The sequence below is a fragment of the Pongo abelii genome, chromosome 22 (assembly GCF_028885655.2).
Source record: "Pongo abelii isolate AG06213 chromosome 22, NHGRI_mPonAbe1-v2.0_pri, whole genome shotgun sequence".
NCBI lineage: Eukaryota > Metazoa > Chordata > Mammalia > Primates > Hominidae > Pongo > Pongo abelii.
The window spans coordinates 45806652-45820733 of record NC_072007.2 but is presented as its reverse complement, the minus strand read 5'-3'; the positions used below and the strand labels follow the sequence as shown (position 1 = coordinate 45820733).

Sequence of the window (14082 nt, the reverse complement as noted above, 5' to 3'; positions counted from 1 at the left end):
AAATTTTAATCCTTTAATCATCTCCCCACAGTTTCAGGGGGAGCTTGCCTGAGAATCCATCAGCCCACCCTCGTCTTTACCATAGGCCTGCAAACAGACTGGAGGAAACCTGAAAAGGTCGTTTCCTTCTCTTAGCCATAATACCCAGGTTTTGGATGCAGATAACTTCAGGCCTTTTAGCTCAGAGAAAAGGGAGACTGCTCCCATCTGTACCTCTGTCTGTCCTGCTGGGCCCAGGGTATGAATATCTTTTTCACTTATTAAGAATTTGCATATTGTCCTCCATTTAATTGAATTACTTCTTTGTCCTGAAAAAGATAAGTTTGTGAGAAACTTCCTTTGGTGCCAATTTTCCTTATTTTTTAGGCTTGGTGAAATAAAAAGTATTCTAGCAAATTCAACAGTATTTGCAGTATTCTAGGAAATTCAACAAAGAACAAAACAGAAGTATTCTTTTATTTTGAGTGGCAGTCATTAAAAAGAACTGGGATATTTGCTTTTCCTCTGCAAGCTCTTTATTAGCTAATGACACAAGAGAATGTGGTCCCCATCCATGTGCCGCTGCTACGTCTGTGATTTGTGCAGGGCCAGTTTCCAAAGCAACTTCTTATCTGGCAGAGTCGGCTTTGTGTGTTGACTATGCTCGCTGTTAACATGGTGCCATAAATTATATGGCTCCAGTTTTTTCTTGTAGTCTAATCATTTCTCTGGGAAAACAGTGTCCCACTGGGTCTTGCCCTTCACAGAATGTGTGAAAACACAACTCCAGCAAGATGGGAGGACAGGAAGCTTTTTCATTCATCACAGATGAAACACATTCTCTCACTCCAAAGACGCCTTCCAATGTTAAATCTCTAAACAAAAGATTTCTACACACGTTAGAATGTGAACTCAAAATAGGCAGATATAGGAAATGCAAAACTGCAGTCACTGAAAATAACACTCTGCTGGAAGGAAATGATGACAACACTTCTCTGCCTTTACATGTGAAGGATAACCAGGACCATAAGGCATTACTTATCCACCTGCATTGCTTTTCAGATCAAGAAGCTGACAATGAAAGAAGAGAAGGAGATTGTCCCACGTGAAGCAGCTGATGAATGGCAGGGTTGGGACAAGAATGTACCCAACTCTGACTCCCAAGTTCTCTGATAGCTATTTGCTGCCTGTCCCCAGCGGGAAGACCAACCACCGTGTGTTCCCACCCAGGGCCTCTGCACGGGCTGTTCCCTATGTCTGCAATGATCTCCCCCCAGATACTGGCTTCACTTTTTCCCCCACTTTATTCAGGTCTCTGCTCTGATGTCCTCTCCTCCCTGACCACCGTGTTGACAACAGCAGCTCCAGCTTCTCCCTTTTCTGCTATTTTGTCTTTTATCACAGCACTTACCACCACCTGGAATTATATTTATTTGCCACGTGGGCCACCAAAAGCATCTGCCAAAAGTAAATCACTGATACTCATGTCAGAAAAGAAAGGCCCTACTCCATGCTTCAAGGCTGTAGTTATAAAGAACTTAGAAATGGGTAATCATTAAGAAAAAGTAGGGAATCTCACACCTGATTAAATAAATACAAATAAAATAATAAGATGCCACAAGTTAGGTTAAGCTCACCAGTGGACTATGTTTGCCAAGTCAGTTCTCCCTTGCCCCAAAGCTCTTTGACTTCTGCCTTCCTGGGACACCTCACACTCCTGGTGTATTTGTCAGTGTTCTCCAGAGAAGCAGAATCAACAGGGTGTGTGTGTGTGTGTGTGTGTGTGTGTGTGTGTGTGTGTGTGTGTGTGTGTGGAGAGAGAGACAGAGAGAAAGAGAGGGAGAATTTTAATGAATTGCCTCATGTGATTGTAGAGGTTGTTAAGTCCAAGATCTTCAGGGTGGGCTGGCAGGCTGGAGACCCAGAGAAGAGCTGATGCTACAGTTCAAAGTCCAGAGGTCTCGGCTGCAGAATTCCTCCCTGCCAAGGGGAGATCAGTCTTTGTTCTATTAAGACTTTCAACTGATTAAATGAGGCCCACCCACCTTAGGGAAAGCAATCAGTTTTATTCAAAGTCTATTGATTCAAATGTTAATTTCATCCTAAAACACCCTCACAGAAACATCCAGAATAATGTTTGACCAAATATCTGGGCACTGTGGCCCAGCCAAGTTGACAAATAAAACTAACCATTCATTGCACCTGTTTTTCTTCCAGTTATACAAATGCTGCATTTGATTCTTCTTAACCAAATCCTCCTTCACCAGGATTATTGGAATGCCCCAGGCAGGGATTCCAGATACGGCAAATAAAATCACAGGGCCTCCAGTCAAATTTTAATTTCAGATAAACAATAATTTTTTAACATAAGTATGTTCCAAATATTGCACGAGAAATACTTATTCTAAGAAATTATTCTGGTTGATTCATTCAAATTTAATGGATTTTTCTGTATTTTATCTGCCATGCTATGCGAGGGGCTCTTGGCAAGGCCATTTTCTCTGCCCTCCCTGAGATTCTGCTTCCTCTGCTAAGATTCCAGATTATAGAGATGACTCTCACATCTACATTTTCAGCATGGGTCCCCATTTGTTCCATTGCTGCAATAGAAATATTAATGTTCCCGGCCCCATTCAGTCTTTCCCATCGGTGGCAGAGGTCAGTAACCTCAGCCTCTGTTTCCTATAAGCCAGTTTCCATCAATTACTTCCAAAATGTATCCTGCATCTGACAACTTCTCCGCATCTTAATAAGTCAATCCTACACCTTCATCACTTTTCTGGACTGTGCTGCAACCTCCCAGCAGGCTCCTGGGCTCCATTCGTGCCCTCACTGTCTATTTTTTCCTTCATAAGTAGGCTTATTTTTATAAATGGAATCTCCTTTAGTCCTCGCCTTATCCCTCTGTTAAACAAAATTATCCCAGCGTGGCTCCTTGTAGTTAAAATCTAAGCTCTCCACAAGTCCCTGTGCGTCTGCTCCCTGCACTGGGGCCTCACAGGCATTCTTTATCTCAGGCTCACCACCTCCTACTGGCCTTAGGCTTTGGTGTTGCTGCGTCCCCTGCTGAAGAAGCTCTTCCTTGAGATAAGGCTCCCCACTCCAGCCTGGGCTCAGATGTTATCTTCCCAGAGAGGTCCTGCCTAGCCACCTCTGAACGTCAGCCTTTGTCTTCTTACTTTGGCTTCTTCAAGGCATCTGCAGTACCAACGTTTCCTCCAAATGGTATATAAACTTCTGGAAGGCACAGAGTCTGCACACTTCAATCTTTCTTATACCCACTCCCACATATTTGTCTCTTTAAATGTTATTTTTCAAATATAATATGATCAGAAAAAAATTCAATCATGTTATCAAAAATCAAGTGAAATGGGCACTTTGATAAACTGTTGGTTAAGAACTTTAATTGGGAAGGATGTCTCAAAAACACTTTGCCAGTATATTTTAAGAATCTTGTCCAGGTGCGGTGGCTCACACCTGTAATCCCAGCACTTTGGGAAGTCGAGGTGGGAGGATCACCTGAGGTCAGGAGTTTGAGACTAGCCTGGCCAACATGGTGAAATCCCATCTCTACTAAAAATACAAAACTGGCTGGGTGTGCTGGCATGTGCCTGTAATCCTAGCTACTCGGGAGGCTGAGGCAAGAGAATCGCTTGAACCCAGAAGGAGGAGGTTGCAGTGAGCTGAGATCACATCATTGCACTGCAGCCTGGGCAAAAAGAGTAAAACTCCATCTCAAAAAGAAAAAAAAAAGTGATCATGTCTTTTTCTCACTAATTACAAAGTTGGAAATCTGTTCTCAGGACATATTCTGCAGTGTGGGCAAGAATTTGTTTGTAGGGATGTTCTTTGTAGAGAAAATATATAAAGAAAGTGAAGTGTAGCAATAGAGGAATAAATAAAAATCACAGGGTATGTCTGTATGGTGGAATGTGATGCAGCTTTTACAAATGGCATTTTTCTTTTTTTTTATTATGCTTTAAGTTTTAGGGTACATGTGCACAATGTGCAGGTTTGTTACATATATATACATGTGCCATGTTGGTGTGCTGTACCCATTAACTCATCATTTAACATTAGGTATATCTCCTAATGCTATCCCTCCCCCCTCCCCCCACCCCACAACAGGCCCCGGTGTGTGATGGTCCCCTTCCTGTGTCCATGTGTTCTCATTGTTCAATTCCCACCTATGAATGAGAACATGCGGTGTTTGGTTTTTTGTCCTTGTGATAGTTTGCTGAGAATGATGGTTTCCAGCTTCATCCATGTCCCTACAAAGGACATGAACTCATCCTTTTTTATGGCTGCATAGTATTCCATGGTGTATATGTGCCACATTTTCTTAATCCAGTCTATCATTGTTGGACATTTAGGTTGGTTCCAAGTCTTTGCTGTTGTGAATAGTGCCACAATAAACATACGTGTGCATGTGTCTTTATAGCAGCATGATTTATAGTCCTTTGGGTATATACCCAGTAATGGGATGGCTAGGTCAAATGGTATTTCTAGTTCTAGATCCTGAGGAATCGCCACACTGACTTCCACAATGGTTGAACTAGTTTACAGTCCCAGCAACAGTGTAAAAGCATTCCTGTTTCTCCATGTCCTCTCCAGCACCTGTTGTTTCCTGACTTTTTAATGATCGCCATTCTAACTGGTGTGAGATGGTATCTCATTGTGGTTTTGATTTGCATTTCTCTGATGGCCAGTGATGAGCATTTTTTCATGTGTCTTTTGGCTGCATAAATGTCTTCTTTTGAGAAGTGTCTGTTCATATCCTTCGCCCACTTGTTGATGGAGTTGTTTGATTTTTCTTGTAAATTTGTTGGAGTTCTTTGTAGATTCTGGATATTAGCCCTTTGTCGGATGAGTAGATTGCAAAAATTTTCTCCCATTCTGTAGGTTGCCTGTTCACTCTGATGGTAGTCTTGCTGTGCAGAAGCTCTTTAATTAGATCCCATTTGTCAATTTTGGCTTTTGTTGCCATTGCTTTTGGTGTTTTAGACATGAAGTCCTTGCCCATGCCTATGTCCTGAATGGTATTGCCTAGGTTTTCTTCTAGGGTTTTCATGGTTTTAGGTCTAACATTTAAATCTTTAATCCATCTTGAATTAATTTTAGTACAAGGTGTAAGGAAGGGATCCAGTTTCAGCTTTCTACATATGGCTAGCCAGTTTTCCCAGCACCAATTATTAAATAGGGAATCCTTCCCCCATTTCTTGTTTAGGTTTGTCAAAGATCAGATAGTTGTAGATAAGTGGCATCATTTCTGAGGGCTCTATTCTGTTCCATTGGTCTATATCTCTGACAAACAGTATTTTTCTTCTCTGAGTCGATGGCAGGCCTTCTGTGCTTTCCTCCTGCGACATTAAAGTACTTATTAAAATCCAAAAAGATGTGCAAAGAGGATGTCAACAAGAGTAAAAAGTAGGGCTACGTATGAATGGTTGCCAGACCTAAGGAGGAATATTCACATGCCTATAAAGAAATGGAGGTGAGAGACTGCACCTGCTGTCATGGCTATACCTCCTGCAGGGTCTCAGGGCCTCCATGGGACAAAGGAGGTACCAATGCATCCTAACTGACTATTGCATTTGGAGATATTCTGAACACTTAGTTATGTCACACCCAGAGAAACATACCCTTCCAAACATCTCCAAATTTTAATGAGACTGCAAGTCCTGGGAATGCATCCAGCCTGGCACAGAGATGAAAAGTGGTGTGAGTTGTATAGAGACAGGTGAAGTTGGGAAAACAAATGGTCTGGGAAGGAAAACATCTTGGAAGCCACCTATTCTGAAGGTTGTAATGTTAATGTATTGCATTAGAAAGGCAATAACAACACATTGAACCAAAATATTTAAGAAAATCGGGATTTTCAGGTCATCAGGCCCCAGGGTAGAGGAGAAGAATGTTCTCAATGAAGCATAGCCATAACAGATCAAGTGACTGCTGGATGCTGGATGTGAGTGTGGAAGGAGACACAGACATCAGTTCATCCTTGTCTTTAGATCAGAGAGGGGACGTTCCTCATACAACCTAGTAGACAGTAAAACAACAACAACAATAACAAAATCCAGCCTGGTTTACTGACACAATCACTGCTACCTGGGACAGAACCATGACGGTCAATAATGAGCACGAACCAAGCAAATTTCAAAACATAAAATTTCAAAACATAAAAGATGACACAGGGTGTATTGCTAGGACTGCCTTAACAAAGTACCACAAACTGAGTGGCTTAATTAACAGACATATTTATTGCCTTGTAGTTGGATGTAGTCCAGAAACATCCAGGGCTTCAGGAGGTGTTAGAAGTCTGAGATTGAATTGTCAGCAGGGCCATGTGCCCTTGGAAGGTTCTAGAGAAGGACCATTTCTGGAAGTTCCTTGGCTTGTGGCAGCCATCTTCAAATGACATTCTCTGTGTTTGTGTGCCTGTGTTCCAATTTCCCCTTTTAATAAGGACACTGGTCATACTGGATTAGAGATCCCTCTGATTCCAATGTGATCTCATCTTAACTAACTGTATCTGCAGCTCTGTCTCCAAAAAAGGTCACATTGTGAGGCACATTAGGACAGTAGGATTTCAACACATGAATTGGATGGGAGGGGGGCACAATTCAACACATAGCACAGAAATAAAGCTATTAAAATAAAACATTTTATCACCAGCAGGAAAACTTTACAAAGCATCTGTTTTGTGTTCTCAATATAAGATATGACAATATGAATATCATAACATAAAATTTAAACGTGAAGTGAGAACGTAACAGACTGAATTGGAAAGGAATATCTGGTTAAGATGCAGGCCAATATGAAATGAGAGGTGGAGAAAATGCAGCGGATTTGCAAGGAAACTAGAAGTTGCAAACGTTGGATTAAAACCCATTTTAGATAAACTACAGAATCAACACTGTAGAAATCTGAATGATAATAAAAAGTTCTAGACACCTTTTTAGACTATTGTGGGAAATATAAAGAGATGAAATAATGAAATAGATATAGATGAATGGAAAGATAAATATAGAATATTGGCTCATAGACATTAAAGAGTTAGATATCAATGGAAGATGGTAAGTAGATAGGTAAGAGATAGATAGATAGATGGGTCAATAGGTCAATAGGGAAGGTAGATAGATACAAAATAGAGAATATATAAAGCAATGTAAAAGAGAAGTGAATAGAAATAGAGGAAAGTGGGGGAGATGTGGAAGAGGTAGAGATGGATGGGTACTGAAAATACAAATTTTCCAAGTTTCCCGCTCAAGAAGGGAAAATGATTATTATTTGGACAGAGGATGATGTAGTCACCAGAACCAGTTCTAAGCCCTCCCTGACCAACCTTGGATGGTACTATCTGAGCACATGTGCTATAAGCCAATGAATGACAGTCGCATACTTCTGAAATCCAGGCAGCAACAGTCACACTCCTCCAACACTGCTTTTGTGGCTAATGGAAATTCTGGTTTCTGAAATTCTTAAACTCAAAAGTGTTTCTCAAAACACTCCATGAAACCATTTTCAAGAATGGCATAAGAAAATAGAAGTGAATATCTCGCGAACAGATTAGGACTTTTCTAAGCATAAGTTAATAGAAAAAAATCACCCAAAAACTATTAGATAATAAAAATCAAAGACATTTGAGTGTCACAAATACTATAAACAACATTACTAGGCAAATGAACTAGAAAAATTATTTGCTTCAAATATAACAGATAGATTGTGGTTAGCAGTCATCCTTATTTAAAGAACTACCAATTCACAAGAAAGGCATGGAAACTCCAGGAGCAAAATAGGGACAAGCTGTGAAGACAAGTCACAAGAGAAACTCAAATAGCAGTAAGCAAACGGGAAAACGTGTTTCTCAAGCAAATCCCAAGTAAATCAAAATCAAAATCAAAGAAATCACATTAAAGAATGCAAATTTAGGTCGGACTCGGTGGCTCACGCCTGTAATCCCAGCACTTTGGGAGGCCGAGGCGGACGGATCACAATGTCAGGAGATCGAGACCATCCTGGCTAACACGGTGAAAACCCGTGTCTACTAAAAAATACAAAAAAATTAGCCGGGCGTCATGGCGGGTGCCTGTAGTCCCAGCTACTCGGGAGGCTGAGGCAGGAGAATGGCGTGAACCCGGGAGGCGGAGCTTGCAGTGAGCCGAGATTGCGCCACTGCACTTCAGCCTGGGCGACAGAGTGAGACTCCGTCTCAAAAAAAAAAAAAAAAAAGAATGCAAATTTAAATCATAATGGCATTTTGTACATCAAACTAGCAAAGATCCATCCTGGTGAAGCCATGGTTAGCAAGGGTGTGCCCACGTAGACTTGCTCAGTCATTGCTAAGGGAGGTGGAAATTGAAATGATTTTTCTGAAACTTAAATGGTGTTGCATAGTAAGAATCTTATTAAAAAGTTGATACTCTTCACTCAGAGTTCCCCTGCTAGGTATCTATTCCTTGGAAGTATAATAACAAGAAGCTAAAACCAAGCTCTCAGCATAGATATTTATTACTGAGATGTTTATAATTATGCAACAACCATACACACAATGACATAAATTCTGGTACATCCTCTTGCTGGAATATTTTGCAGTCATTTTAATGGAGTGAGTAAGAAATTTTTAGTCACATGCAAAATCAAAAGCAGGAGTAAAGTTGGATAAGCTTTATGATTAAACTTTTATTAAAATGTGTATAGAAAAATACAATTGAAAATACATCCTTTTTTCAGGGATTATCCTGAAATAATTTGGTCATGACTATTATTTTCTACATTCTGAATATTTTATCCCATTGGCTGTTTCTAAAGTCCCTATTTATTCAGAAGACTTCTAGCCCTTGCAGATCATGTTCTTTGCTTTCCTTTCATCTTTTCCTTAAAATTATACTTTTTCCTGTATAACAGAACCATACCTACCATAAGTACACCAGGAATACTGCATTTTAGCTATACTTCAGGCAGTTCAGCTTCGTAGTGGGCTACATGGCTTTTCCAGAGCTCGCTCGCTTCTCTCTCTCTCTCTCTTTTTTTTTTTTTTTGTAGCAAGGGCTCAATGACTCACAGGTCTATATTCATGCCCCATCTCAGAGTTGGTATGGGGACTCAGATGGTGGGTCTTTGCTGATTGCATTTATGTAGTCCTTAATACACTTGCCACGTGGCTTCACCAGGAAAGGTTTTCCCAAGTCCCAAAGTCCCATTTTATAATTGTTCCTATCCTGGGAGCTGGCCCTTCCTCTTGGCCATCATGGTTTGGGCAATTATAGGTGCTCCATTTCTTGTCATGAAACAAGAAGGCCTCCAGGCAAAGTATATCGTTTTTATAATCACACACACACAAACCACAGATAGCATTACAAACAAAAGTTATAGAGACAAGAGAAAACTGTCGTAATAAAATGATAGGCAAAGAAAAAAACCTAAAAGTTATATCAGTAATAGGAGCTTAGCTGTAAAATTTTTTTTAGACTGGAAGTATACCTAAGAAAATTTTACTGGTGTTTCCTTTGGATTGTGGGAGTATAGGTTTTTGTTTTCTTCTTCATAGTTTCCTGTATGTCTCAAGTTTTCTATCATGAGTCAGAAAAAGAAAGTCTATTATTTGCAGAATTGGGCGGACTGGGTGGGGCAGGGTGACAACAGCAAAGAGAATTATAGAGTAAAGTTGATCCTGGAGAAAAAAAATCCCCTAAATGAAGACTGATTTATATATGACATACTCTGGAGGCCAAGCCCACCCACACCCTCTATCTATCAACAACTGTGCCCTGAAGTAAGTATTATGAGTCCCACTTTACAAATGTGAAAAACTAAGACTTAGGTAGATCATGCAAATTTCCTGCAGCCACACATCTGGTACGAGGCAGGGTGAAACATTGCTATTATCTATTCTTTGCAGATCTCCTGGGGGAGGTAAAGAGACCACCACTGGGCGTACTAAGTTGATTGAGAAACAGCGTGCTGGAGCACTTTCAGAAAATTTCCCAGGGGCTCAATTCAGAAGCAGCATTCCTGGGGATCATAGAGACTTACATTTTTCCTGCCCTGGTAAATGAATGGAACCTACCTACCATGCATGACAAAACATTCTCAACATTTTTGTTCTTTTTTGGCCACATGCAATCATACATTTATTTGGGGTATTTTTTCCTTGTCCTCAAAGTTGTCATACATTCTCATTCCTCCTGCGACTCTCTCTTCTGTTCTCTACAGGCTGGGGTGCTGAGAGAGGAGTAGAATGGTCTGGGAGGAGCGAGGTCACGTGACTTGGTTGATATTTAAACCATCTATATCATTCCCCAAAATCATGCTCACTGGGGTCCTGTTTTCTGGACAGATAAAGAGCTTGCCTGACAGTCCCATTGTGGGTCCTGTCCCAGTGCCCCTGGGTGGGACTGCTGGATAGCACATTCCACAAACCCCTGCATCTTTTATTCTCCTGGAGAATTTACCTCATTGGTACGCAAAGGAATATGATAGGAAATCTTGTGTCATGGGAAGCTTAGGAATGCTATTTCATTTGGCTTTGGAGTTCATCGTTGTACTGTGAATGAGCTGCTTCTCTGAGGTGATGGCTTTCCTCTCCTTTTGCATTTCCTACTTCACATAGGTGGCACAGGATGCCATAAGCCTGTCTACGCCTGCAAGATTCTACTTGATGTGATTCATGCTAAGGTGTTCCCTTTGCCTGAAATTTGAGGTTTCCATTCAGTTTGTGCTTGAATTACTTAGGAATTTGCTTCATTTCTTCAGTGTGCATCTCAGAAGAACTACACAGTTTGATGTTTGGGGAAAAATGCAGATATTTTCATTAATAATGTAACTAAGTTGGCTGCTTTGTTCAAAGGGGGCAACCAAAACATGGAAAAGCCTTGCCTGAGTGAAGCTGGTTCATGAACAAGCCCTGGGAATGCTACTGGACTACTGCCACGACAAACCGAATGTAGTTTAGAAATGAATTGGGACACATATGGTTAATACCTCTTCGAATAAAGTATGCATTTATGCAACTATAAAAATGCAGGCTTTATACAAAATGCTATGTAACTACCTTCTAATTTAATATTGACTTTTCCCCGGGAAATCCAAAGTATTGGAGATTTATCATAAGCTGAAAATTACTAAAGACAGAGCCATGCCTCTTCACGTACAACTCTTTCTGCTTATGTTTGCTTTGACATCGGGAGGAAGGAATTGTGGGTTTGAAATATGACCACCTGCATCTGTGTCTTTCTAAGGTACCAGGCACAGAGTTTCTTTTGTGTTATCTCATTCATTCTCACAACAACCCTATGCAGCAGAAGGTATTTTCTCTGTTCTATCGATGAGGAAATCCATGCTCAGAAACTTTAGTTGGACTCGGTGAAGTTTCACAGTACAAGGTGGCAGAGGTTGGATTGGAACTCAGGACTGAAGATCCAAAAAACCATGACCTTTCTAATTGCTCCCCTGCCTTTTGAGTTTTATGAATGAGGTTAAGGGAATTCTAGTTTCAGTATCTCATAAAACACCATCCAGGGCTAATTTTTCACTTCTGAAGAAAGTGAGAGAACAGATGGGAGCCATCATGCCACCAGCCCTTACAAATGCCCCTTCTTGACTGCCCGACCCTGGGTTTCATCCTCTATGTGACTTACAGCATGTCAGTGGCATGCAGTGCTGGGGACAGCCTTAATGTGGATGCTGGAAGTACTTTTAGATTTTGCAAAGCAGGCTTAAGGGAATACACCCATGCAGTGTGTGCATGCACACACACACACGTGTACATACACACAACACATGCATGTGCACATACACACCACATACACATGCACACACATGCACACACACATGCAGCTCATATATAATTTCTACTTCCTGTTAGGTCTTTACCAGGACTTTTGAACTACTCCTAGAGGGGTAGACATGGCTTAGTTATCAGTAAGTTCTGCAATGTTGAGGGGAAGGGGAAGTTGGGTATGACGCAAGTGCAGGGGGAAGAATGGGAAAATTGTGTCTGTGACAATGGTTTACTTTTTGTAGCAGCTGAGAAAGTCACTAATGTTGCTGCCTTCTGTCGTTAAGTTAGAGTCCTCTCAAAATAGATCTTTTGATTTCTGTTGCCTTTCAGGGTCCCCATACCTTGATTGGTGCTCAGTAGCCTGAAGACTTGTGTTTGAACAACGGATTCCTTAGTTTAGGGTTGGGAAAAACCTTAACAGCCATGGAAGCCAGCCCCTACGCACACCTTAATTTCAAGCCCCCTCTGAAAGTCCATACCAGATGGTAGAGCAGCCTAGGCTTGCAAATGTCCTGTAACTGGTCCTCACTACCTCCTGAGTCAACCAACATCATCTTTGACAGCTTCCTGTTTCAAAAATGTTTTCTTCATATAGAGTTGAAATGTGCCTCATTGCTTAACTTCCAACCAGGCATATATATTCTTTGGGCTGCAGTTTCTTGCCTTATAAAATGAGTCGGCTGGCCTCAGGACTGACCTATCCAGATGCACAGGTTGTGCACTGCACAGCTCCAGGGGGCACCATTCATCTAGACTTTGAGGAGTCTGGCCTCCGGCTAGAATTGTGCAATGCCACGGCCCTGGTTTGCCACAATGACCTTTGCGTTTCCTTGTGACTCTCAAATTTGATGTCGGCCTCCAGATGGGGATATATGCTGCAAAGTAGTTCAATTTAGTACTAACGAGCTTTCAAGGTCCTTGTTTGAGAAGAGCTGCCTATTGTCACTAGAGCAGGCCACCCCTTGTTATTCACACCTTGTGGAGCTTAATTTCATTCAAGCTCCTACATGCAAATTAGATTTTTACCCTGAAGGCAAGGCATCATCTGTTGTTTGGCCAACAACAGATGCTAAATGAAGACGAAAGGAGAATGTGTATTTTTCTTTGAGAATCTATTATATTTCAGACTGTAATTATGTTTTTTTAAGAAATTTTTTAAGTATCAGTTTTTAAGTATTAATAAAAATGTCATCTATTTTTTCAGAATTGAAGGACATTGAAGGAGAATGATATTGGCAAATGTTTCCTTTCTGACCAATTATTAATTTTATAATAAAATACTATTATTTCCTAAGCCACTAATATATAGTTTGCATCATCTGCTCAAAGGCTAAGACTTGGGCAAACAAAATCAGGCACACATCCAGAAGATGTTCAACTTAATTTTTCATACCTCTTAAAATAACCTATCTGTATTACGTGACCATTATAAGTTCTTATCTTTTTTGTGAAAGGAAATTTGTTAGAAACTGAATTGGGACACATATGGTTAACACCTCTTTGAATAAAGTATGCATTTATGTAACTATAAAAATGTAGCCTGTATGCAAAATGCTATATAATTACCTTCTAATTTAATATTGACTTTACCCAGGGAAATCCAAAGTATTGAAGGTTTATCATAAGCTGAAAATTATAGATTCCTGAGGAAGGTGATTGTTGCTAGAAATAGAATAATTTGGCCTTACAGTGGTTGGCATGAACAGTGCATCCTCTGCCCAGTTGCGTTTTTGGCGAAGTGGCAGTTTAAATTAAGCACTTGGGCACTGTGATGATGGACAGGCCCAGATGAAAAGATAGCTTTGGTTTTATGCTCAAGGCTTCATGTTTCCCACAAGATGAGGTCTTTATTAACTAAGAGTCGCACCCACTTCACTTTTATTATTAAATGTTTGCAGAGCCTTCCTGAAAAGAATAATGTGGGCAGAATTTATACTGGGAAGGTTTCAACATCCCATAAAACTGACACTCTAGCACTTTGTAGAAAAGACGGGCCTGGGGAATGCAAGGAGGGAGAGGAAACTCTCCAAGATATAGATCTTGCTTAAAAGGGAGTTTCACCCCTGATAATTTAGGAGGTCAGAGGGCAGGTCTAAGTTCTCAGCCTCTGGATGTAAGAAGTGACCAGGAACAATAATGGGCAAAAGTGTGTGTGTGTGCGTGTGTGTGTGTGTGTGTGTGTGAGATACATTTAAAACACATTTACTCTCCCTTGTTTTCAAACACTTAAAAACATATTTTACTTTGCTGGCAAGAACAGATAGGGGATTTAAAGGCTTGGTAGTTTCTATGAATAGCAATGCTGAAATGTTAAAACAAAA

At 40.7% G+C, this 14082-nt stretch overlaps 1 long non-coding RNA gene across 2 annotated transcripts in view; it reads left to right on the top strand.

Annotated features, from left to right (window-relative positions):
- The window catches only part of LOC103888890 (uncharacterized), a 206271-nt gene that overhangs the window by 63153 nt on the left and 129036 nt on the right, over positions 1 to 14082 (top strand). Inside the window, exon 3 of one of the 2 annotated variants that reach the window (XR_008517304.2) lies at positions 1042 to 2179. The exons of the other annotated variant lie outside the window; for it this stretch is intronic. This is a non-coding gene — a long non-coding RNA (uncharacterized LOC103888890). Of the gene's footprint in view, positions 1 to 1041; positions 2180 to 14082 lie in introns of those variants that run through there. 2 annotated transcript variants of the gene reach the window in all.